The 23186-nt window shown below is 44.4% G+C and overlaps 1 long non-coding RNA gene across 1 annotated transcript in view; it reads right to left on the bottom strand.

Annotated features, from left to right (window-relative positions):
- LOC143988699 (uncharacterized) overlaps positions 1–23186 on the bottom strand; it is a 43218-nt gene that overhangs the window by 6317 nt on the left and 13715 nt on the right. The window contains exons 6-10 of the long non-coding RNA XR_013276899.1: positions 15553–15573; positions 14913–14933; positions 14771–14791; positions 14509–14529; positions 159–179 (exon numbers count right to left, since the gene is read on the bottom strand). This is a non-coding gene — a long non-coding RNA (uncharacterized LOC143988699). The remainder of the gene's footprint in view (positions 1–158; positions 180–14508; positions 14530–14770; positions 14792–14912; positions 14934–15552; positions 15574–23186) is intronic.

Below are 23186 nucleotides of genomic sequence, written 5' to 3'. Positions count from 1 at the left end.
ACAAGATCTAAGATTTATTAACCTGTTACATTCAATGTAGTTGCTTAAGAATAATTGAATACATGTATTAATTTACATTATGGACTACACACATACCTAATCTGAAAAGATTACCATATTACATGCAGTTTTAAAACAGACTAAAAAGCTTTACTAACCTGTAACATTGTTTGTAGTTGCTGTGGAATAAATAAATGATTTAAAGAATGAGTATTGTAATGATCTATAGAAACACACACCTAAAGCTTATCTCCGAGAGAAAAACCTTTTTAGATTTCATTACACTGTGCAGGGCGCCATGCTGATGCTCTGTCGGTGGTGGGCCCAAGACATCCTGAACTCATAGTATGTCCCCAGTATTTCCTTGCTCAGTAGCTAAAGGTGCTGTCTACATCCATCTCAATAGACATGAATGGCTGTGCATGGCTATATACACGGTACTTGCATACACCTGCACATGTGTACATGTTTCAACTTAAAACGCAGACTGTCTGCATACAGCCATTTATGTCTATGAGGCCACTGTATGCAGCAACTTTGGCTCCTAGGCAAGGAAATATGCAGAAACGTTCTATTATATAAAACAAAGTGAATCACAAGGAATTAAAATTTCTTAAAGATACTACAAAGTCCTATAGTAATCCAGCAGGAAAATGAAGAGGACTAGAGGTCCCAGCAAGTACCAAGAGGATTCCACGTGACAGAACACAAATCAGGATGCAATGGTGACAGACCCACCACCTCCAGAGGACTCGCTTCGCTCACCTCAATCTATGGATCACTGAACTAACAGATGGTCATATGCACATGTCCCATAAGGGTAAATCATCCAGGCAGGAACTCCAGTCGATTCCCCCAGGATATATATATATGGTGAGACAAAACAAATCTAAGTGCTCACTGTTGACCAGTTGAAAACAGCTTTATTAACTTATAAAATAACTACTCACAAGGATCTTTAAAAGAAAGTTCACATCCAGAGCAAGGTTCTGGCGGTGCGTGAGACGCAGGTCGGCAGCTGGAGACGTCCGTGCGTGGCTCCTCCCCATACGCGTTACGTTCAGAGAACTTCGTCAGTGGAGCGGAGCATTGCCGTCCTTTTAAAATGATGTCAGTTGCCATAGAACACATGACACACTCCGGGAGCCATGGCTAAACCACTCCCGTTGACATAGAAAAAAAGCTCTGACTTGCAGCACACCTGCAGACAGAATAGCAATCTTTCATTGCTGGTGCAAAATGTAAACACTAGGTCAGAAAACTGCCCCCTAGTGATCAAATATAAGAATACTCACTGAGCATGAATAAAAATGATGTGAATTTTAAAACACTGCACACCCACTGTTTTCCTGAATCTCCACACCTCAGTTACAATAAACCATTCAAAATGATTAAAACAATACAAAGTCAGAAATACATTTACAAACATTACCTATCGGAAATAAAACAATTGAAATCAAAATCTATGTTTAACCCTTTAGGGGATAGAACCATACCCACAAAGATCCAGAAAGATTCTCTCTGGCTGAGCCGACGGATATAATTGCCCCAACGCCAATGTCTGTCAACCTTCTCTATGCCCCAAAACTTAAGGTCCCTAGGGTCCGTATCATGACATAATCTAAAATGTTTAGAAACCCTATGGAATTTGAGTCCCTTTTTAATGTTGTTCGCATGTTCCCCAATGTGCACACTAAGGGACCTGGAGGTCCTACCAATATAATGGAGTCCACATTTGCACTCCAGCATATAAACCACCCTTTGTGTGCTGCATGTTAACTTATTTTTTATCTGATACCTCTGACTAGTAGAGGTAGAGACAGATTCTTTATGTTTTTTGATGTTACATTTGCATTGTTTGCATGTTGGGCACTTGCCACAGGCATAGAAAACCGCCAAAAATGAAAAAAATCCTATTTTCCCTAATGATTGTTGGGTCAAACACTCCAGGCGCAATAGCATCTCTCAGAGTTGGTGCCCATCTGTAGATAAATGGGGATGATTAGGGAGAGCTGCACCCATCACCCTGTCCTTCCTGAGGACTTCCCAGTGTTTCAGAACAATCTGCTCTTATTATTCTTATTTAAACTTATATTCTTCCGCGTACTAGAATCTGCAACCAATGTTTGTCTATCAAGAGTCCCTATCTCATCCCTATCCAGAGTGACTTGCTCTTTTTGATAACCCTTTTGGCAAAACCTATTCGTAGGGGTGAGCTTCAAGTTTGAGTCGAATCTAAGACGGATGCATGTATGGACAGCGCTGGACTGTGAGATCCCCGTCGCTGGATCAGATCAGCCATCGCTGGACCCCGGAGAGATGATCCTCCGTCGCTGGACAGCAAGAGTGGATTACCACCGCTGCAATCTTTTTTTTATTTTTAATAAAGGAATTTTTCAAAAGTGTGTTTGTCTTATTTAACCATTTTTACACTTTCTTTGTGAAATGGTAGGGGTACTTTTGTACCCCCTTACCATTTCAAACAGGGGGGGACGGGATCTGGGGGTCCCCTTGTTAAAGAGGGCTTCCAGATTCTGATAAGCCCCCCACCCGCAGACCCCCACAACCACTGGCCAGAGTTGTGGGGATGAGGCCCTTCTCCACATCAACATGGGGGCATGGTGCTTTGAGGGGTCACAGACCCCCAAAGCATCCTCCCAATGTTGAGGGCATGTGGCCTGGTACGGTTCAGGAGGGGGGGCGCTCTCTTGTCCCCCCTCTTTTCCTGCGGCCTGCCAGGTTGCGTGCTCGGATAAAGGGTCTGCTATGGATATTTAAGGGGGCCCCCACGTCAATTTTTTTAACATTTTGACACGGGGTTCCCCTTAATATCATACCAGACCTGAAGGGCCTGGTAATTGAATTTAGGGGAACCCCCACAATTTTGTGGTTATTTTTTTTTTTTTTCAATGAATGAATTGTCGGCTAATACAGAGAACACTCATTGAGTGTTCTTTGTATTACGGGAGCCGACAATGGAAAGTGATTTTAAAAGACTTTTTTTCCTTGCGAAATGACACTGTGCAGGGACAGTTCTAAGCACGGGAAACATGGGCCCCATTCACAGGCATACTATAGACACCCCCCAGGTACGAAATTTAAAGGAACATTACACTTTTATTGTTTCACTTTAATCATTATTAAAATCACTGCTCATGAAAAAACAGCCCGCTTTTAAAACTTTTTTTTGCATTGATCCATGTCCCCTGGGGCAGGACCCGGGTCCCCAAACACTTTTTAGGACAGTAACTTGCATATTAGCCTTTAAAATTAGCACTTTAAATTGTGAACGTTCGAGTCCCATAGACTTTAATAGGGTTCTAAAGTTCACACGAAGTTTAGGTCTGTTCGCAGGTTCTGGTGCGACCGAACAGGGGGGTGTTCGGATCATCCTTACCTATTCGCCAGGACTTGTATATTGAACCTGGTAATCAGAGTCCAAAGCGAATTGCGCCTTACGCAAAATAAATTGGCCCCTAGGGATATTACACAGCCAAGTGCTGTGATGGCAACTGTCTAATGGAATATACCCATTTCTATCCATTTCTATCCATTAGCTTAAAATAATTGTGTGTTAGGCCGCGTACACACGAGCGGACTGTTCGCCCAACTTTGTCCGCTGAACAGTGTTTCAGCGGACAGTCCGCTCGTGTGTGGGCTTCAGCGGACAGTTTCAGCGGACAGTCTGTCGAACAAAGTTTTTCGGAATTTCCGTAAGACAGTCCGCTGAAACTTGGTTTCAGCGGACAGTCCGCTCGTGTGCAGGTTTGTTCGACAAACTAAGTTTCGCGCATGCTCAGAAAGGATTTACACGGCGAAGGTTGCATTGCAGTGTATTGGACATCGAATTTCTCGTCCCGTCGTACGTGCCGTTCACAACATCGCGCACGCTTTCAGCGGACTGTTCGTTCATCGTGTGTGGTTAAAGTGGTGTTGCCACCAAAAAATTAAAAGTGCTTAAAATTCGTAAAAAAAAAATAAAATAAATAATTGGCAAAAAATAAATTTTTTACTTACCTCTAAATACCGGTTGCTAGGGGGTCCCTCGTAATCTGCCTTCCTCATTGCCCAGGCTGGTGACATCACTTCCCCTCGCGCCGCACATTCACCTGGGACCTGTCATGTGTCCCAGGTGACTGTACGGCGTATCACGGCGCCCTGCGCCGCTCGCGCATGCGCAGTGGGTGCCCGGCTGTGAAGCCACAGCCGGGTGCCCACAGTATGCATGACGGCGCCGCGAGCGGAGCGGGGAGCGAGGGGGGGGGCTTCGTTCCCCCGCATCGCTGGACCCTGGGACAGGTAAGTGTCCGATTATTAAAAGCCAGCAGCTGCAGTATTTGTAGCTGCTGACTTTTAATTATTTTTTTTTAGGGGGTACCCCACTTTAAGTCCGTTCATGCAAATTTTGAGCGGACTGTTTGTCGGATTGTTTGACGAACAAAGTTGGGCGAACAGTCCGCCCGTGTGTACGCGGCCTTAGATGGGATGTCCCTCCCAGTGATGGCTTATTAGATGATGAGTCAATGACTGAGTAGTTTGATTTCTTTAGCAAAAAGGGTTTATTAAAGAAAAAACAAAATAAGATCGAACTGCTTAAAAAACAGTTTATGGCGATTAAGCAAAAAATTTAACCTCACCAATCCTCCCCTGATTTTTCAAAACTTTCTGGAGAGCTTAAAAATAAATTGATTAAGTGGGATAAGGTATCCCAAGAGAAAAAAAAGGGAAAGTATTTTAGGGATTTTGGAGACTTCTCCCACAAAGAGGTTTTTAAATGGCAGGCCAATGCCACTTCAGTGAACTAATTGCTGAATGCCCACTCTTCTAATAGCTCTGCTGGTAATCTGTCTTCTAATACACCAAGACCTATCCACGGACCGGCCACACCCATTCAGGGTGGTTATGTTCAAGGCTGCCCTAATAACCATCAGAGGGGTTGGGGTAATTGTGGTAGAGGGGGCAGGGGAGAGGATATGGTCCTCGTACCCCCCCTTATCAAAACAATTGGAGTAGGGGTTTTGGTAAAAATAATCCATTTAGGGGGGGTACCTATAATGGCCATTCCAAGAGGGGGGTATCACCCTGATAAATATTCACATAGAGGGGTGATGCTTATCCATAAGTCCCTATTTCTGTTTCCAATTGGTTTCAGCCCTATTTGACAGACAAGATCAGCTGCTCAGTCACCCACAGGAAACAAATTTGGGGGGAAAAGAAGAAACCGAGAGGAAAACGAGCAGGAAGGAAAAATATTAATGAAAATGAAAAAAAACCATTAGGCATGGACATTTTTAATATTAGTGGTTCTGTCCTCTCTGAGAACGAATTGAGGGTCCTGGATAAGGGCCTCAAGTTCGCTCCGGTACAAAATCTTAGTAAATTTCACGCATATGTCAACCTTCAAACGTTTTTTAGGAGTTTGAACATCAAAAAATATTTTTTGTCTAAACCTGCGGAAAGGGCTGTGCTAGTCCCAGTTGGCACATTTTAATTTGGGTAACAACTCCGTTTTTAATCCCCCATTATCGATACTAAACATATAGACGTAAAAAATGGGATTTCATCATTGGCAACTAAAAAAGATCTAGTGATCCGCCTTGCACTTTGGACTCTGATTACCAGGTTCAATCTCAAGTCCTGACGAACAGGTTTTGCCAAAAGGGTTATCAAAAAGAGCAAGTCACTATGGATTGGGATGAGATAGGGTTTCTTGATAGACAAACATTGGTTGCGGATTCTAGTTGGGGGAAGAATATAGGTTTAAATAAATAGGGGTATAAAACTTTTCTTGAATACAACGTACAATATAAACAGTTTGAGCGAATTTTTCTGAAACACTGGGAAGTCCTCAGGAAGGACAGGGTGCTGGGTGAAGTTCTCCCTAATCATCCCCGTTTTATCTACAAATGGGCACCAGCTCTGAGAGATGCTATTGCACCTGGAGTGATTGACCCTCCATTCATTTTTGTCGGGTTTCTATGTCTGTAGTAGGTGCCCAGCATGCAACCAATGTAAATGTAACATCAAAAAACATAAAGAATTTGTCTCTACCTCTACTAGTCAGAGATATCAGATAAAAAAAAATGATAACATACAGCACACAAGGGGTGGGTTATATGCTGGAATGCAAATGGGGACCAGGTCCCTTAGTGTGCGCATTGGGGAACATCTGCAAAACATTAAAAAGGGACTCAGATCCCATAGTGTTTCTAAACATTTAAAGTGGAAGTAAACCCATCGATTTAAACAGTTAAAAAAAAAAAGGCATGCCGGGAATGCTAACTGCACATTGGCTGTGCTCTCAGCCAAACTATCAAACCATCCAATGGCTGGTGTCATAACGAATCACATGTGCAGCACCATAGCAGGTGAAGATTAAACAGAGGAAAAGATGGCAGCTTCCTTGGCTGAAAACGATAGGGGAGTTTACTTCCACTTTAAGAGTATGTCACAATAGGGACCCTAGGGACCTTAAATTTTGGGGCATAGAGAAGGATGTCAGACATTGGCGGTGAGGCAATTATATCCGTCCCCTCAGCCAGAGACAAACTTTCTGGATCTTTGAGGCTAAGGTTCTATCTCCTGAAGGGTTAAACATAGATTTTGATTTAAATTGTTTTATTTTCAATAGGTAATTTTTGTAAATGTATTTCTGACTTCGTATTGTTTTAATAATTTTGAATGGTTTATTGTAACTGAGGTGTGGAGATTCAGGAAAACAGCAGTTGTGTGTACTGTTTTATCATGCTCAGTGATCACTTGGGGTCAGTTTTCTGACCTAGTGTTTACATTTTGTACCAGCAATGAAAGATTGATATTCTGTCTGCAGTTGTGCTGCATGATAGAGCTTTTTTTCCATGTCAATGGGAGTGGTTTAGCCACGGCTCCTGAGTGTGTCATGGTTTCTATGGCAACAGACATGCTTTTAAGAGGACAGGTGACACACGTAGGCTCCACCTCACTGACAAAGTTCTCTGAGCGTAACGCGTACGGAGGAGGAGCCACGTGTGGACGTCACCCTCTGCCGACCTGCGTCTCATGCACCGCTAGAAACTTTCTTTTGTGCTTTCTTTTAAAGATAATTGCGAGTAGTTATTTTATAAGTTAATAAAGCTGGTCACCAGTGAGTACTTTGATTTGTTTTGTCTTACTATATATATATATATATATATATATATATATATATATATCTATATATATATATATATATATATATATATATATATATATATATCTATCTATATATATATATATATATATATATATTGTGGCAGCAGGCAGGTAAAGTCACCTGGTTGTATCCAGGATGGTAAATATGTGTGTCCTAGATTCAGGCTTTATGCAGACTTTTACAATTAGAGGGGAAGAGTTAATGAGCCCAGCTGAAGTAAGTGGGCTCATTAAGACCTCTACAAAAAACCCCAGCATGCTTAGGGAGATGCTCCATCCTGGAACCAGTTTTGTGTGTATAGACTGGGGAGTCTGAGATCTGTTCTGTGCGGTGAGTTAACGCCTGTGTGGCAAACCCCTACAATAGAGACAGGGACTGGGGCAGCACAAGGCTGCACCCAGTTGTTAGACAGGGAGTCTACGTGTGTAGTTAGAGGTCAAGCTGACCAGGATTTATTTTCTTGTTTTATTTTGTTTGGCTGTTATATGTATCACTGCATGTAGCCTAAATAAACCGGATCTTTTGTTTTTTGAACCTACACCGCTGTCTGCTGTGCCTGACTTTGTGTTGTGAACCCATCCAGGGGGTCACACACACCCGCTGCCGAGCTAACCCCTCACAGTTGGTGGAGAATGTGGGCACTTTTTTTTTTGTTAAGGCCAGCATGGAGGAGATACTGAGACAGCTGGCTCTAGCAAATGCAAACCAGCAACAAGCAAATGCAAATCAGCAGCAAACAAATGCAGGTTTACAAAAGAGCCTTGCAGCCCAGCAGCAGATAAATGCAACTTTGCAGCAGAGTTTGGAAAATCAGCAGAAGGCTCACCAGCAGAGTTTGGAAGCTCAGCAACAAGCCCAGCAGCGATCTGAAGCCCGCTTCATGGACCTGTTGCAGAAGCAAGAGCAGAATTTTCAACAGAAAATAGAGACATTAATACAGCAACGTCCGCAGACCAATGAAGCAAGTGGGTACAATAATACCGCATCCTTTGGTGTGAGCCGTTTACTGACAAAAATGACTGGAGAGGATGATCCGGAGGTGTTTTTGACCACATTTGAAAGGACTGCTGAAAGGGAAAAGTGGCCTAAGGAGCAATGGGCTGGACTGGTGGCCCCTCTGTTAACTGGGGAATCGCAGAAAGCTTATTATGACCTAGAGCCTGACCAAGCAAAAGACTATGTGGTGCTAAAAGCAGAAATATTGGCACGGCTGGGTGTCACCCTGGCCGTCCGGGCTCAGCGTGTGCATAACTGGACTTTTCAGGTTGGAAAACCTCCCAGGTCTCAAATGTATGATCTCATTCACCTGAGCAGGAAGTGGCTGCAGCCAGAGACTTTGACTGCACCAAACATTGTGGAACGTGTGGTTATGGATCGTTTCCTGAGAGCTCTTCCTACTGCCATCCAAAAATGGGTAAGCCATGGAGACCCAGAAAATGCAGATAAACTTGTGGATCTGGTTGAGAGGTACTTGGCTACAGAGAACCTGACCACCTCTTCCAGGGACTCACGGACTTTCCCCCCCTAAGACCAGATCATCCCCAGTGACGGGTAAGATGACTCCAAGGGGTGAGGGTGGAGAGAGTGAGAGGGTGGGAGTTCTACCTAAGGTCTGGCGGGAGCAGCCCAGGAAGCCCATGCTGCAAGAGGCAGCGAAAAAGATTATTTGCTACCGCTGCCGGCAAGAGGGACATATTGCAGCCAATTGCCCGGTTGTGGATGAGCCTATGCAATGTGACTTTATAAGGGAGAGACGTCAGTCGCTGTTTGCGACAGTTGCATGCACTGCCATTCGGGGACCTGAGAGACATTTATGCAAAATGTGTATTAATGGTAGGCATGTTGATGTGTTGCTAGATTCAGGTAGCCTGGTAACATTGATAAAAGCTGAATTAGTTACTACAGAGGTCTCTGGGAAGAACAGGGTGGCTGTTATTTGTGTGCATGGGGACACCCGAGAGTATCCTGTAACTTCAGTGTTTTTTGAGACCCCCAAAGGTAACCTCTCTCATCAGGTGGGGTTAGTGTCTCACTTACCACATGATGCTATTGTGGGAAGGGATTTTCCAAAATTCTGGGAACTCTGGGATTGTCCTGAGCCCTCCACTGGTGCCCCTATAGACCAGGAAGATGACCAGAATTCCTCTGGGAGTGGTGAGGACTCTCCTGAATTTCCCTTGTCGGTATTGGCGGGGGAAACTCGAGAAACTGGGGAGGAGCCAACATCCTCAGTTGAAAACATGCCGTCTGTGGAGTTTTCGGACCTTGAGGTTCACAGGGAAAATTTTGCCACAGAACAGTTAAAAGACCCCACCCTAATAAAGGCACGGGAAAATGTGGTGAAAATAGATGGCGAGTTAGTGAACCCAGATAAGACTTGCACTTACCCGTACTTCACTGTGGAAAGGGACCTGCTGTATCGAGTGGCTCAAAGGGCAGAAGAAACCATTGAGCAACTTGTGGTGCCCAAACCTTACAGGAAGTTGGTGTTAGAATTGGCCCATGGGCACATTCTGGGAGGTCATCTGGGGACCGAAAAAAACAGAGAGAGGGTACTGCAGAGATTCTATTGGCCTGGGGTCATGAAGGAAATAGAAAATTATTGTTCCTCCTGCCCTGTGTGTCAGAAGTCGGCACCTATGCCACATTTCCGTAACCCGCTGGTACCTCTTCCTATCATTGAGGTCCCCTTTGAAAGGATCGCAATGGATTTGGTAGGTCCGATAATGAAGTCCGCTAGGGGGCATCAGTACATTTTGGTTATATTGGACTATGCCACCCGTTATCCGGAAGCAATTCCTCTTCGAAATACCTCGGCCAAAACCATAGCCAAAGAGCTATCTCTTGTTTTTAGCCGCGTGGGTATTTGTAAGGAACTGCTTACGGACCAAGGTACACCCTTTATGTCCCGGGTTATGAAAGAATTATGCAAGTTGTACAAAGTGAAGCAATTGCGTACATCTGTGTATCACCCCCAAACAGATGGGTTGGTTGAAAGATTCAACAAAACCCTAAAACAAATGTTAAAGAAGGTGGTGGATAGAGATGGAAAGAATTGGGACTGTCTAATACCCTATCTGATGTTTGCCATTAGGGAGGTACCCCAATCCTCTACGGGTTTCTCACCCTTCGAGTTGCTCTATGGGAGACACCCAAGAGGGCTGCTGGATATCGCCAAGGAAACTTGGGAAAATGAGAGTTCTAGTCACAGGAGTGTGATTGAGCATGTCGCCCTGAGGCAAGACAGAATTGCACAGGTAATGCCAATCGTAAAGGAACATTTAACCCAAGCGCAGTTAGCACAGCAGAGAGTGTACAACCGTGGGGCCAAGACCCGTACTTTTTCCCCGGGGGATAGGGTCTTGGTGCTAGTCCCTACGGTTGAAAGCAAATTTCTGGCTAAATGGCAAGGTCCATACGAAGTAATTGAAAAAATTTGTGAGGTGAACTACAGGATTAGACAGCCAGGAAGGCGAAAGCCGGAGCAGATCTATCACGTCAATCTGCTGAAAGCCTGGAGGGATAGGGAATCCCTAGTCGCAGAGACTTTGTCACAAGTACAGCCTGATTGCTTAGTTCCTGAGGTTGGAATAGCAGACACCTTATCGAAAGCCCAACAACAGGAGGTTAAAGAGTTTGTACTTCGTAACAAAGAGATTTTCTCTGAGCTTCCGGGACAAACATCTGGCGTAGAGCATGACATTATCACCCCGCCAGGAGAAAGGGTAAAACTAAAACCTTATAGAATACCAGAGGCCCGACGGGAGGCAATACGTGGGGAGGTTCAAAGGATGTTGGATTTGGGTGTGATAGAGGAGTCCCAGAGTGACTGGTCCAGTCCTATCGTACTAGTGCCCAAACCTGATGGGAGCTGGCGGTTTTGTAACGATTTTCGACAATTAAATAAAGTTACAAAATTTGACACCTACCCCATGCCGCGTATAGATGAGTTGATTGACCGGCTGGGAACAGCCCGATATATGACAACTCTTGATCTCACCAAAGGGTATTGGCAAATTCCCCTGGCCGAGTCGGCCAAGGAGAAAACTGCGTTTGTAACCCCAGATGGGGCATTCCAATATAAGAGAATGCCGTTTGGGTTACAGAATGCACCGGCAACATTCCAGCGGAAAATGGATAAGATTCTGAGGCCCCATCAGAAATATGCTGCAGCTTACCTGGATGATGTGATTATCCATAGCACAGACTGGGTCTCACATTTGCCAAAAGTACAAGCAGTCCTAGACTCTATCCGGGAAGCTGGGTTTACGGCCAATCCAAAGAAGTGTACCATTGGACAGGAGGAGGCCAAATATCTTGGGTACACTATTGGGAGGGGGGTGATAAAACCCCAAGTCAATAAAGTCGAGGCCATACAGAGTTGGCCACGTCCCAACAGCAAGAAACAGGTACGAGCCTTTCTGGGAATCGCTGGCTATTATCGACGATTCATTCCCCATTTTGCTTCTCAGGCTGTGCCCCTCACCAACCTGACAAAAGGGAAAGAGTCGGTTATGGTTAAATGGTCCCCAGAGGCTGAGGAAGCATTTCAGTCCTTAAAAACAGCCTTATGTAGCCAGCCAGTGTTGTACTCACCAGACTTCTCTAAGGACTTTGTTGTACAAACTGATGCATCAGACGTTGGGTTAGGAGCAGTGTTATCCCAGGTCTGGAACGGGGAAGAGCACCCAGTCATTTACCTCAGCAGGAAGTTAAAGTCCCATGAGGTAAATTACTCCACGATTGAGAAGGAATGTTTAGCAGTGAAGTGGGCTCTAGATTCCCTTCGGTACTATCTGCTAGGTAGGCACTTTGACCTGGTGACTGATCACGCTCCTTTAAAGTGGATGGCTCAGAACAAGGAGACCAATAGAAGGGTAAATAGGTGGTTCCTGGCCCTACAGGAATTTAACTTTACAGTTAAGCATCGCCCTGGTGTTAAAATGGGGAATGTGGATGCTTTGTCTCGGATACATGCGTGTCTGACTGCTGGTGTTACAACCCCAAGGTTGAAACAAGAGGGGGGGGTATGTGGCAGCAGGCAGGTAAAGTCACCTGGTTGTATCCAGGATGGTAAATATGTGTGTCCTAGATTCAGGCTTTATGCAGACTTTTACAATTAGAGGGGAAGAGTTAATGAGCCCAGCTGAAGTAAGTGGGCTCATTAAGACCTCTACAAAAAACCCCAGCATGCTTAGGGAGATGCTCCATCCTGGAACCAGTTTTGTGTGTATAGACTGGGGAGTCTGAGATCTGTTCTGTGCGGTGAGTTAACGCCTGTGTGGCAAACCCCTACAATAGAGACAGGGACTGGGGCAGCACAAGGCTGCACCCAGTTGTTAGACAGGGAGTCTACGTGTGTAGTTAGAGGTCAAGCTGACCAGGATTTATTTTCTTGTTTTATTTTGTTTGGCTGTTATATGTATCACTGCATGTAGCCTAAATAAACCGGATCTTTTGTTTTTTGAACCTACACCGCTGTCTGCTGTGCCTGACTTTGTGTTGTGAACCCATCCAGGGGGTCACACACACCCGCTGCCGAGCTAACCCCTCACAATATATATATATATATATATATATATATATATATCCTGGGAGAATTGCCTGGAGTTCTTGGTCCTGCCTGGATGATTTACCCTTATGGGACATGTGCATATGACCATCTGTTAGTTCAGTGGTCCATAGCTTGAGGTGAGCGAAGCGAGTGCTCTGGAGGTGGAGGGTCTGTCACCATTGCATCCTGATTTGTTCTCTGTCACGTGGAATCCTCTTGGTACTTGCTGGAGCCTTTAGTCATCTTCATTTTCCTGCTGGATTACTATTGGACTTTGTAGAATCTTTCAGAAATTTTAATTCCATGTGCTTTACTTTGTTTTATATGATGTCTATTTGGATTATGTGATGACCTTTTGTGCTAGCAGCATTCGTTTTTAGCAATTAGGAATTGTTTGCGCTGATTGATTTTATTACTTTACATTATATGACCCCAGATGGGCATGTGCATGAGTCCTAACAGGTTCACACCGGACATCATTGAATCCAGAAGACTGATGACATCTAGTGGTAGAGATGCATTACTGTGTGGGAGAGAGCCTGAGACGAGGGGTGCATTGCAGCCACAGCTGCATTTTTAGCCAGATAGGGAACCATTTAAAAAGAAAAATAGCTCAGCGGTCCCGTGCTGAGCTGTCAGTCACAGCTTTCCTGTGGAGGTAGGTGCAGAAGAGGCAGCCAACAATGGAAGCCCTATAGTAAGTCTATGGGTGACGTCACTTCCCATTGATTTCACAGCTGTTGTCAGCTATGTCCTCTGCAGAGCTTCCGCAGCTGGAGACTGGACTGAAGAGGTTACAAAAAAGTAGACATGTGCACACTGAAATAATTTGTTTCGGAATTTCGTTTTCGTCCGAAAAATACATTTATTTAGTTACTCCCGAAATTAGTTTTCAATTTATTTTGTTTCATTAAAAAATGCATTCTTCCGAAAATCTGAAATAATTAAGGTTGAATCTGTCATTGAAGGCTTACGGTGTCTGTCGAATCTTCTAAGAAGATTCAACGGAACAGCAAAACTGTACGATGCCACAAATCGTACATTTCCAGTCGAATGTTCCTCCTACAAGCTATAGTAGAATTCTAATGTTGTTGACACTAGTAATTATTATATTTATTAAATATTATTACTAGTCAACCAACATTAGAATTCTTCTATAGCCCATCATTTGACCATAAATGTCCGCTCGCGGCGACTGCTTCATCAAATCTTCACGTCAAATCTTTTCTCTCTATGTAGAATAATCTTGAACTAATAGAGCTAAGGTTAGGCACATTCGACCACAGGTTCGATGGGCACAGATCGCTACTGTCAATGTCATGTTGAATCTCCAATCTATAGCGAACTGTTGCAACGAAAATGAAAATAAAGCATTTGTTTATGTTGGATCTTTCGGTTTTCGGGTTCTGCACTTTCAAACGATAACGAAAATACCCAAAATTTGGACGAAAATGCATTCAGACAAAAATAAATGCACATGTCTACAAAAAAGGTATGTATCCTGATGTTTTCTTTATAGGGTTAGATAAATTAGTGTTACATTGTGGATGTCTATAGATGTAGCTATTTTAGTGTTAGGCTGGACTTCTTTAAATTCCATGAAATCAGTACAGGATATGGACATAGGTACTCAAAATAATAGAAATTTTACCATATTCCATACACTTTTACTAACCTGTTACATTGTTTGGCATTGCTGTAGAATGATTAAATAAATTAATGCGTTAAAGGAAAGGCTAAGATATTACATAGGTATCATTTTAAATATATAAAATGTACATACCTGTTACATTTACTGTGGTTCCTGTGGAATAATTAAATGAATCTATGAATTTAGGAAATACTACTCTGAAGATCTACATACCACATTTGAGTAACTTGGGCATGCTAAGTATGTCCCCAAAGAAGTAGTCAAAGTACAAAGGACATACGAAGCATGCCCTATGTAATCATTTAATGGAAGAATAAATGAAACGGTAAGTCTACACACAAAAGGCTTAGATATTATATGGGTTCATTTTTAACAAGATCTAAGATTCACTAACCTGTTACATTCATTGTTGTTGCTGAGGAATAATTAAATGAATAAATTAATTCATATTATGGACTACACACTTAGCTAATCTGATAAAAAAAAGATTACCATATTACATGCAGTTTTAAAACAGACTAAAAAGCTTTACTAACCTGTGACATTGTTCGTAGTTGCTGTGGAATAAATAGACAAATAGATGATTTAAAGAGTATTGTAACAATCTATAGAAACACACCCAGGGCCAGTACAAGGGTGGGTGGCAAACGGGAAATCTGCCCTGGGCTCTTTCTTAATCTGTGGTGAGGACGGGGTGGCTCACTGGGAGCTTCTGCCGCTTCTTCTGCCTGACAAGAGTGACTGCCATTCTCCCTCCTGTCACTGTATAATGTATTGATTCCCTGACTCCTCCATTCCAGCAACTTCAACTCTGTCTTATGTCTCCTTCACCCATTAATCACTACTCTCCTTCCAAGCTCCCCTTCCCCTGTGGACTTGTTCTCCTTCCCGGCCGGGTCACTTTTGTCTTCCTTATTGATCACTTTCACTGTATGCATTTTTTTTTTCTAATCTCTGAGCTTCTCTTTTAATTCATGGTCCAGTGATATTTCATTGCGCTGGTTCCAGTGAAGGTGACCAGTAAGCTAAATCAACTCTGTCTTGTTGCCCCCACCCCCTCCCCCAACCATGTTGACATCATCAAACGTAAAAAATTTGCAGCGTCTATGAAATCAGTACGGGGCATGGGCACTCAATATAATAGAAATAATTCCATATTACATATATTATACTAACCTGTTACATTGTTTGTAGTTGCTGTGGAATAATTAAATAAATGAATGAGTTAGAGAATGGGTTAGAGATCTACACACACACACACACACACACACACACACACACACACACACACACACAAACACACACTACACACTTAAAGCCAAACACCCCACACCTGTGACCATGTAACCAACACATGTGGGCCCTGGACAGGGCAGAAGGCTGGGTGAAATGGACCTGTATACAGGAGGAGCTGGCTGTAGACATTCTGTCCCTTAAGGAGGTGGGGGCTAGGGCAGATTCCAAAAGGCCTATTAGGCCAGGCTGGAGATCCCTGCATAAGGTTGCTTCCATGGAGGGTTCCCAGGAGAGGTGTACCCATCTAGGAGGTATGTACTGTGGCAACACGCAGGTAAAATCACCTGGTTGTATCCAGGATGGGAAATATGTGTGCCCTAGATTCAGGCTTTATGCAGACTTGTACAATTAGAGGGGAAGAGTTAATGAGCCCAGCTGAAGTAAGTGGGCTCATTAAGACCTCTACAAAAAACCCCAGCATGCTTAGGGAGATGCTCCATCCTGGAACCAGTTTTGTGTTGTATAGACTGGGGAGTGTGATATCTGTTCTGTGCGGTGAGTTAACGCCTGTGTGGCAAACCTCTACAACAGAGGCTGCACTCAGTTGTTAGACAGGGAATCTAAGTGGGTAGTTAGAGGTCAAGCTGACCAGGATTTATTTTCATGTTTTATTTTTGTTTGGCTGTTATATGTATCACTGCATGTAGCATAAATAAACCGCATCTTTTGTTTTTTGCACCTACAACGCTGTCTGCTGTGCCTGATTTTGTGTTGTGAACCCACCCAGGGGGTCACACACACCCGCTGCCGAGCTAACCCCTCACAGTTGGTGGAGAATGCGGCAGTTTTTTTTTCAATTTTTTTTAAAGGCCAGCATGGAGGAGATACTGAGACAGCTGGCTCTAGCAAATGCAAACCAGCAGCAAGCAAATGCAAATCAGCAGCAAACAAATGCGGCTTTACTAAAGAGCCTTGCAGCCCAGCAGAAAGCTCACCTGCAGAGTCTGGAAGCTCAGCAACAAGCACAGCAGCAATCTGAAGCCCGCTTTATAGACCTGTTGCAGAAGCAAGAGCAGAGTTTTCAACAGAAAATAGAGACATTAATACAGCAACGTCCGCAGAGCAATGAAGCAAGTGGTTACAATAATACTGCATCCTTTGGTTGACAAAAATGACTGGAGAGGATGATCCGGAGGTGTTTTTGACCACATTTGAAAGGACTGCTGAAAGGGAAAAGTGGCCTAAGGAGCAATGGGCTGGACTGGTGGCCCCTCTGTTAACTGGGGAATCACAGAAAGCTTATTATGACCTAGAGCCTGACCAAGCAAAAGACTATGTGGTGCTAAAAACAGAAATATTGGCACGGCTGGGTGTCACCCTGGCCGTCCGGGCTCAGCGTGTGCATAATTGGACTTTTCAGGTTGGAAAACCCCCCAGGTCTCAAATGTATGATCTCATTCACCTGAGCAGGAAGTGGCTGCAGCCAGAGACTTTGACCGCACCAAACATTGTGGAACGTGTTGTTATGGATCGTTTCCTGAGAGCTTTTCCTACTGCCATCCAAAAATGGGTAAGCCATGGAGACCCAGAAAATGCAGATAAACTTGTGGATCTGGTTGAGAGGTACTTGGCTACAGAGAACCTGACCACCTCTTCCAGGGACTCACGGACTTTCCACCCTAAGACCAGATCATCCCCAGTGGCGGGTAAGATGACTCCAAGGGGTGAGGGTGGAGAGAGTGAGAGGGTGGGAGTTCTACCTAAGGTCTGGCGGGAGCAGCCCAGGAAGCCCATGCTGCAAGAGGCAGCGAAAAAGATTATTTGCTACCGCTGCCGGCAAGAGGGACATATTGCAGCAAATTGCCCAGTTGTTGATGAGCCTATAGAATGTGACTTTATAAGGGAGAGACGTCAGTCGCTGTTTGCGACAGTTGCATGCACTGCCATTCGGGGACCTGAGAAACATTTATGTAAAATGTGTATTAATGGTAGAAATGTTGATGTGTTGCTGGATTCAGGTAGCCTGGTAACATTGATAAAAGCTGAATTAGTTACTACAGAGGTCTCTGGGAAGAACAAGGTGGCTGTTATTTGTGTGCATGGGGACACCCAAGAGTATCCTGTAACGTCAGTGTTTTTTGAGACCCCCAAAGGTAACCTCTCTCATCAGGTGGGGTTAGTGTCTCACTTACCACATGATGCTATTGTGGGAAGGGATTTTCCAAAATTCTGGGAACTCTGGGATTGTCCTGAGCCCCCCACTGGTGCCCCTATAGACCAGGAAGATGACCAGAATTCCTCTGGGAGTGGTGAGGACTCTCCTGAAATTCCCTTGTCGGTATTGGCGGGGGAAACTCGGGAGGAGCCAACATCCCCAGATGAAAACATGCCGTCTGTGGAGTTTTCGGATCTTGAGGTCCACAGGGAAAATTTTGCCACAGAACAGTTAAAAGACCCTACCCTAATAAAGGCACGGGAAAATGTGGTGAAAATGGATGGCGAGTTAGTGAACCCAGATAAGACTTGCACTTCTCCTTACTTCACTATGGAAAGGGACCTGCTGTATCGAGTGGCTCAAAGGGCAGAAGAAACCATTGAGCAACTTGTAGTGCCCAAACCTTACAGGAAGTTGGTGTTAGAATTGGCTCATGGGCACATTCTGGGAGGTCATCTGGGGACAGAGAAAACCAGAGAGAGGATATTACAGAGATTCTATTGGCCTGGGGTCATGAAGGAAATAGAAAATTATTGTTCCTCCTGCCCTGTGTGTCAGAAGTCGGCACCTATGCCACATTTCCGTAACCCGCTGGTACCTCTTCCTATCATTGAGGTCCCCTTTGAAAGGATCGCAATGGATTTGGTAGGTCCGATAATGAAGTCCGCCAGGGGGCATCAGTACATTTTGGTTATATTGGACTATGCCACCCGTTATCCGGACGCAATTCCTCTCCGAAATACCTCGGCCAAAACCATAGCCAAAGATCTATCTCTTGTTTTTAGCCGCGTGGGTATTTGTAAGGAACTGCTTACGGACCAAGGTACACCCTTTATGTCCCGGGTTATGAAAGAATTATGCAAGTTGTACAAAGTGAAGCAATTGCGTACATCTGTGTATCACCCCCAAACAGATGGGTTGGTTGAAAGATTCAACAAAACCCTAAAACAAATGTTAAAGAAGGTGGTGGATAGAGATGGAAAGAATTGGGACTGTCTAATACCCTATCTGATGTTTGCCATTAGGGAGGTACCCCAATCCTCTACGGGTTTCTCACCCTTCGAGTTGCTCTATGGGAGACACCCAAGAGGGCTGCTGGATATCGCCAAGGAAACTTGGGAAAATGAGAGTTCTCCTCACAGGAGTGTGATTGAGCATGTCGCCCTGAGGCAAGACAGAATTGCACAGGTAATGCCAATCGTAAAGGAACATTTAACCCAAGCGCAGTTAGCACAGCAGAGAGTGTACAACCGTGGGGCCAAGACCCGTACTTTTTCCCCGGGGGATAGGGTCTTGGTGCTAGTCCCTACGGTTGAAAGCAAATTTCTGGCTAAATGGCAAGGTCCATACGAAGTAATTGAAAAAATTTGTGAGGTGAACTACAGGATTAGACAGCCAGGAAGGCGAAAGCCGGAGCAGATCTATCACGTCAATCTGCTGAAAGCCTGGAGGGATAGGGAATCCCTAGTCGCAGAGACTTTGTCACAAGCACAGCCTGATTGCTTAGTTCCTGAGGTTGGAATAGCAGACACCTTATCGAAAGCCCAACAACAGGAGGTTAAAGAGTTTGTACTTCGTAACAAAGAGATTTTCTCTGAGCTGCCGGGACAAACATCTGGCATAGAGCATGACATTATCACCCCGCCAGGAGAAAGGGTAAAACTAAAACCTTATAGAATACCAGAGGCCCGACGGGAGGCAATACATGGGGAGGTTCAAAGGATGCTGGAATTGGGTTTGATAGAGGAGTCCCAGAGTGACTGGTCCAGTCCTATCGTACTAGTGCCCAAACCTGATGGGAGCTGGCGGTTTTGTAACGATTTTCGACAATTGAATAAAGTTACAAAATTTGACACCTACCCCATGCCGCGTATAGATGAGTTGATTGACCGGCTGGGAACAGCCCGATATATGACAACTCTTGATCTCACCAAAGGGTATTGGCAAATTCCCCTGGCCGAGTCGGCCAAGGAGAAAACTGCGTTTGTAACCCCAGATGGGGCATTCCAATATAAGAGAATGCCGTTTGGGTTACAGAATGCACCGGCAACATTCCAGCGGAAAATGGATAAGATTCTGAGGCCCCATCAGAAATATGCTGCAGCTTACCTGGATGATGTGATTATCCATAGCACAGACTGGGTCTCACATTTGCCAAAAGTACAAGCAGTCCTAGACTCTATCCGGGAAGCTGGGTTTACGGCCAATCCAAAGAAGTGTACCATTGGACAGGAGGAGGCCAAATATCTTGGGTACACTATTGGGAGGGGGGTGATAAAACCCCAAGTCAATAAAGTCGAGGCCATACAGAGTTGGCCACGTCCCAACAGCAAGAAACAGGTACGAGCCTTTCTGGGAATCGCTGGCTATTATCGACGATTCATTCCCCATTTTGCTTCTCAGGCTGTGCCCCTCACCAACCTGACAAAAGGGAAAGAGTCGGTTATGGTTAAATGGTCCCCAGAGGCTGAGGAAGCATTTCAGTCCTTAAAAACAGCCTTATGTAGCCAGCCAGTGTTGTACTCACCAGACTTCTCTAAGGACTTTGTTGTACAAACTGATGCATCAGACGTTGGGTTAGGAGCAGTGTTATCCCAGGTCTGGAACGGGGAAGAGCACCCAGTCATTTACCTCAGCAGGAAGTTAAAGTCCCATGAGATAAATTACGCCACGATTGAGAAGGAATGTTTAGCAGTGAAGTGGGCTCTAGATTCCCTTCGGTACTATCTGCTAGGTAGGCACTTTGACCTGGTGACTGATCACGCTCCTTTAAAGTGGATGGCTCAAAACAAGGAGACCAATAGAAGGGTAAATAGGTGGTTCCTGGCCCTACAGGAATTTAACTTTACAGTTAAGCATCGCCCTGGTGTTAAAATGGGGAATGTGGATGCTTTGTCTCGGATACATGCGTGTCTGACTGCTTGTGTTACAACCCCAAGGTTGAAACAAGAGGGGGGGGGGGGTATGTGGCAACACGCAGGTAAAATCACCTGGTTGTATCCAGGATGGGAAATACAGTGGTGTGAAAAAGTGTTTGCCCCCTTCCTCATTTCCTGTTCCTTTGCATGTTTGTCACACTTAAGTGTTTCGGAACATCAAACCAATTTAAACAATAGTCAAGGACAACACAAGTAAACACAAAATGCAATTTGTAAATGAAGGTGTTTATTATTAAAGGTGAAAAAAAATCCAAACCATCATGGCCCTGTGTGAAAAAGTGATTGCCCCCTAAACCTAATAACTGGTTGGGCCACCCTTAGCAGCAACAACTGCAACCAAGCGTTTGCGATAACGTGCAATGAGGCTTTTACAGCGTCCTGGAGGAATTTTGGCCCACTCATCTTTGCAGAATTGTCCTAATTCAGTTACATTAGAGGGTTTTCGAGCATGAACGGCCTTTTTAAGGTCATACCACAACATCTCAATAGGATTCAGGTCAGGACTTTGGCTAGGCCACTCCAAAGTCTTCATTTTGTTTTTCTTCAGCCACTCGGTGGTGGACTTGCTGGTGTGTTTAGGATCATTGTCCTGCTGCAGAACCCAAGTTCGTTTCAGCTTGAGTACACGAACAGATGGTCGGACATTCTCCTTCAGGATCTCTTGGTAGACAGCAGAATTCATAGTTCCTTTTATCACGGCAAGTCTTCCAGGTCCTGAAGCAGCAAAACAGCCCCAGACCATCACACTACCACCACCATATTTTACTGTTGGTATAATGTTCTTTTTATGAAATGCAGTGTTCCTTCTACGCCAGATATACTTGGACACACACCTTCCAAAGAGTTCCACTTTTGTCTCATCGGTCCACAGAATGTTGTCCCAAAAGTCTTGGGGATCATCAAGATGTGTTGTGGAGAAATTGAGACGAGCTTTGATGTTCTTTTTGCTCAGCAGTGGTTTTCTCCTTGGAACTCTGCCATGCAGGCCATTTTTGCCCAGTCTTTTCCTGATGGTGGAGGCATGAACGCTGACCTTAACTGAGGCAAGTGAGGCCTGCAGTTCCTTGGACGTTGTTGTGGGGTCTTTTGTGACCTCTTGGATGAGTCGTCGCTGCGCTCTTGGGGTAAGGTTCACCACTGTTCCATGTCTTCGCCATTTGTGGATAATGGCTCTCACTGTGGTTCGCTGGATTCCCAAAGCTTTGGAAATGGCTTTATAACCCTTTCCAGACTGATAGATCTCAATTACTTTCTTTCTCAATTGTTCCTGAATTTCTTTGGGTCTTGGCATGATGTGTAGCTTTTAAGGATCTTCTGGTGGACCTTACTGTGTCAAGCAGCTCCTATTTAAGTGATGCCTTGATTGTGAACAGGTGTGGCAATAATCAGGCCTGGGTGTGGCTAGAGAAATTGAACTCAGGTGTGGACAACCACAGTTATAGTATGTTTTAACAAGGGGGGCAATCACTTTTTCACACAGGGCCATGATGGTTTGGATTTTTTTTCACCTTTAATAATAAACACCTTCATTTACAAATTGCATTTTGTGTTTACTTGTGTTGTCCTTGACTATTGTTTAAATTGGTTTGATGTTCCGAAACACTTAAGTGTGACAAACATGCAAAGGAACAGGAAATGAGGAAGGGGGCAAACACTTTTTCACACCACTGTATGTGTGCCCTAGATTCAGGCTTTATGCAGACTTGTACAATTAGAGGGGAAGAGTTAATGAGCCCAGCTGAAGTAAGTGGGCTTATTAAGACCTCTACAAAAAACCCCAGCATGCTTAGGGAGATGCTCCATCCTGGAACCAGTTTTGTGTTGTATAGACTGGGGAGTGTGATATCTGTTCTGTGCGGTGAGTTAACGCCTGTGTGGCAAACCTCTACAACAGAGACAGGGACTGGTGCAGAACAAGGCTGCACTCAGTTGTTAGACAGGGAATCTAAGTGTGTAGTTAGAGGTCAAGCTGACCAGGATTTATTTTCATGTTTTATTTTTGTTTGGCTGTTATATGTATCACTGCATGTAGCATAAATAAACCGCATCTTTTGTTTTTTGCACCTACAACGCTGTCTGCTGTGCCTGATTTTGTGTTGTGAACCCACCCAGGGGGTCACACACACCCGCTGCCGAGCTAACCCCTCACAGTACACAGAACACAGTCTCGTGAGTACTGCTGACCATTGGCAGAGGAGAGACTAGAGAGAGATGACTGTGAGGAGCTGCATGTGCTTTCACTGGTGATTACTGCGGATTGTCCACTTTATGTGATTGACTATGTATGTCAAGTGACTCCAGAATGTACAGTATGTCCTAGTGATGTGACTGTGTTTTCATTCCCTGAACAACATCAGCAAAGTGAAGTGAAGCTAACTATTGTGTGACATTTCTATCTTCTGCATATAAAGGTCTATGGC

Source organism: Lithobates pipiens, unplaced genomic scaffold (genome assembly GCF_037356315.1).
Source record: "Lithobates pipiens isolate NorthernLeopardFrog02 unplaced genomic scaffold, aLitPip1_a1.2 Scaffold_1, whole genome shotgun sequence".
Classification (NCBI taxonomy): Eukaryota; Metazoa; Chordata; class Amphibia; order Anura; family Ranidae; genus Lithobates; species Lithobates pipiens.
Note: the sequence above shows the minus strand (reverse complement) of the source record. Positions and strands in the feature narration are given on the sequence as shown.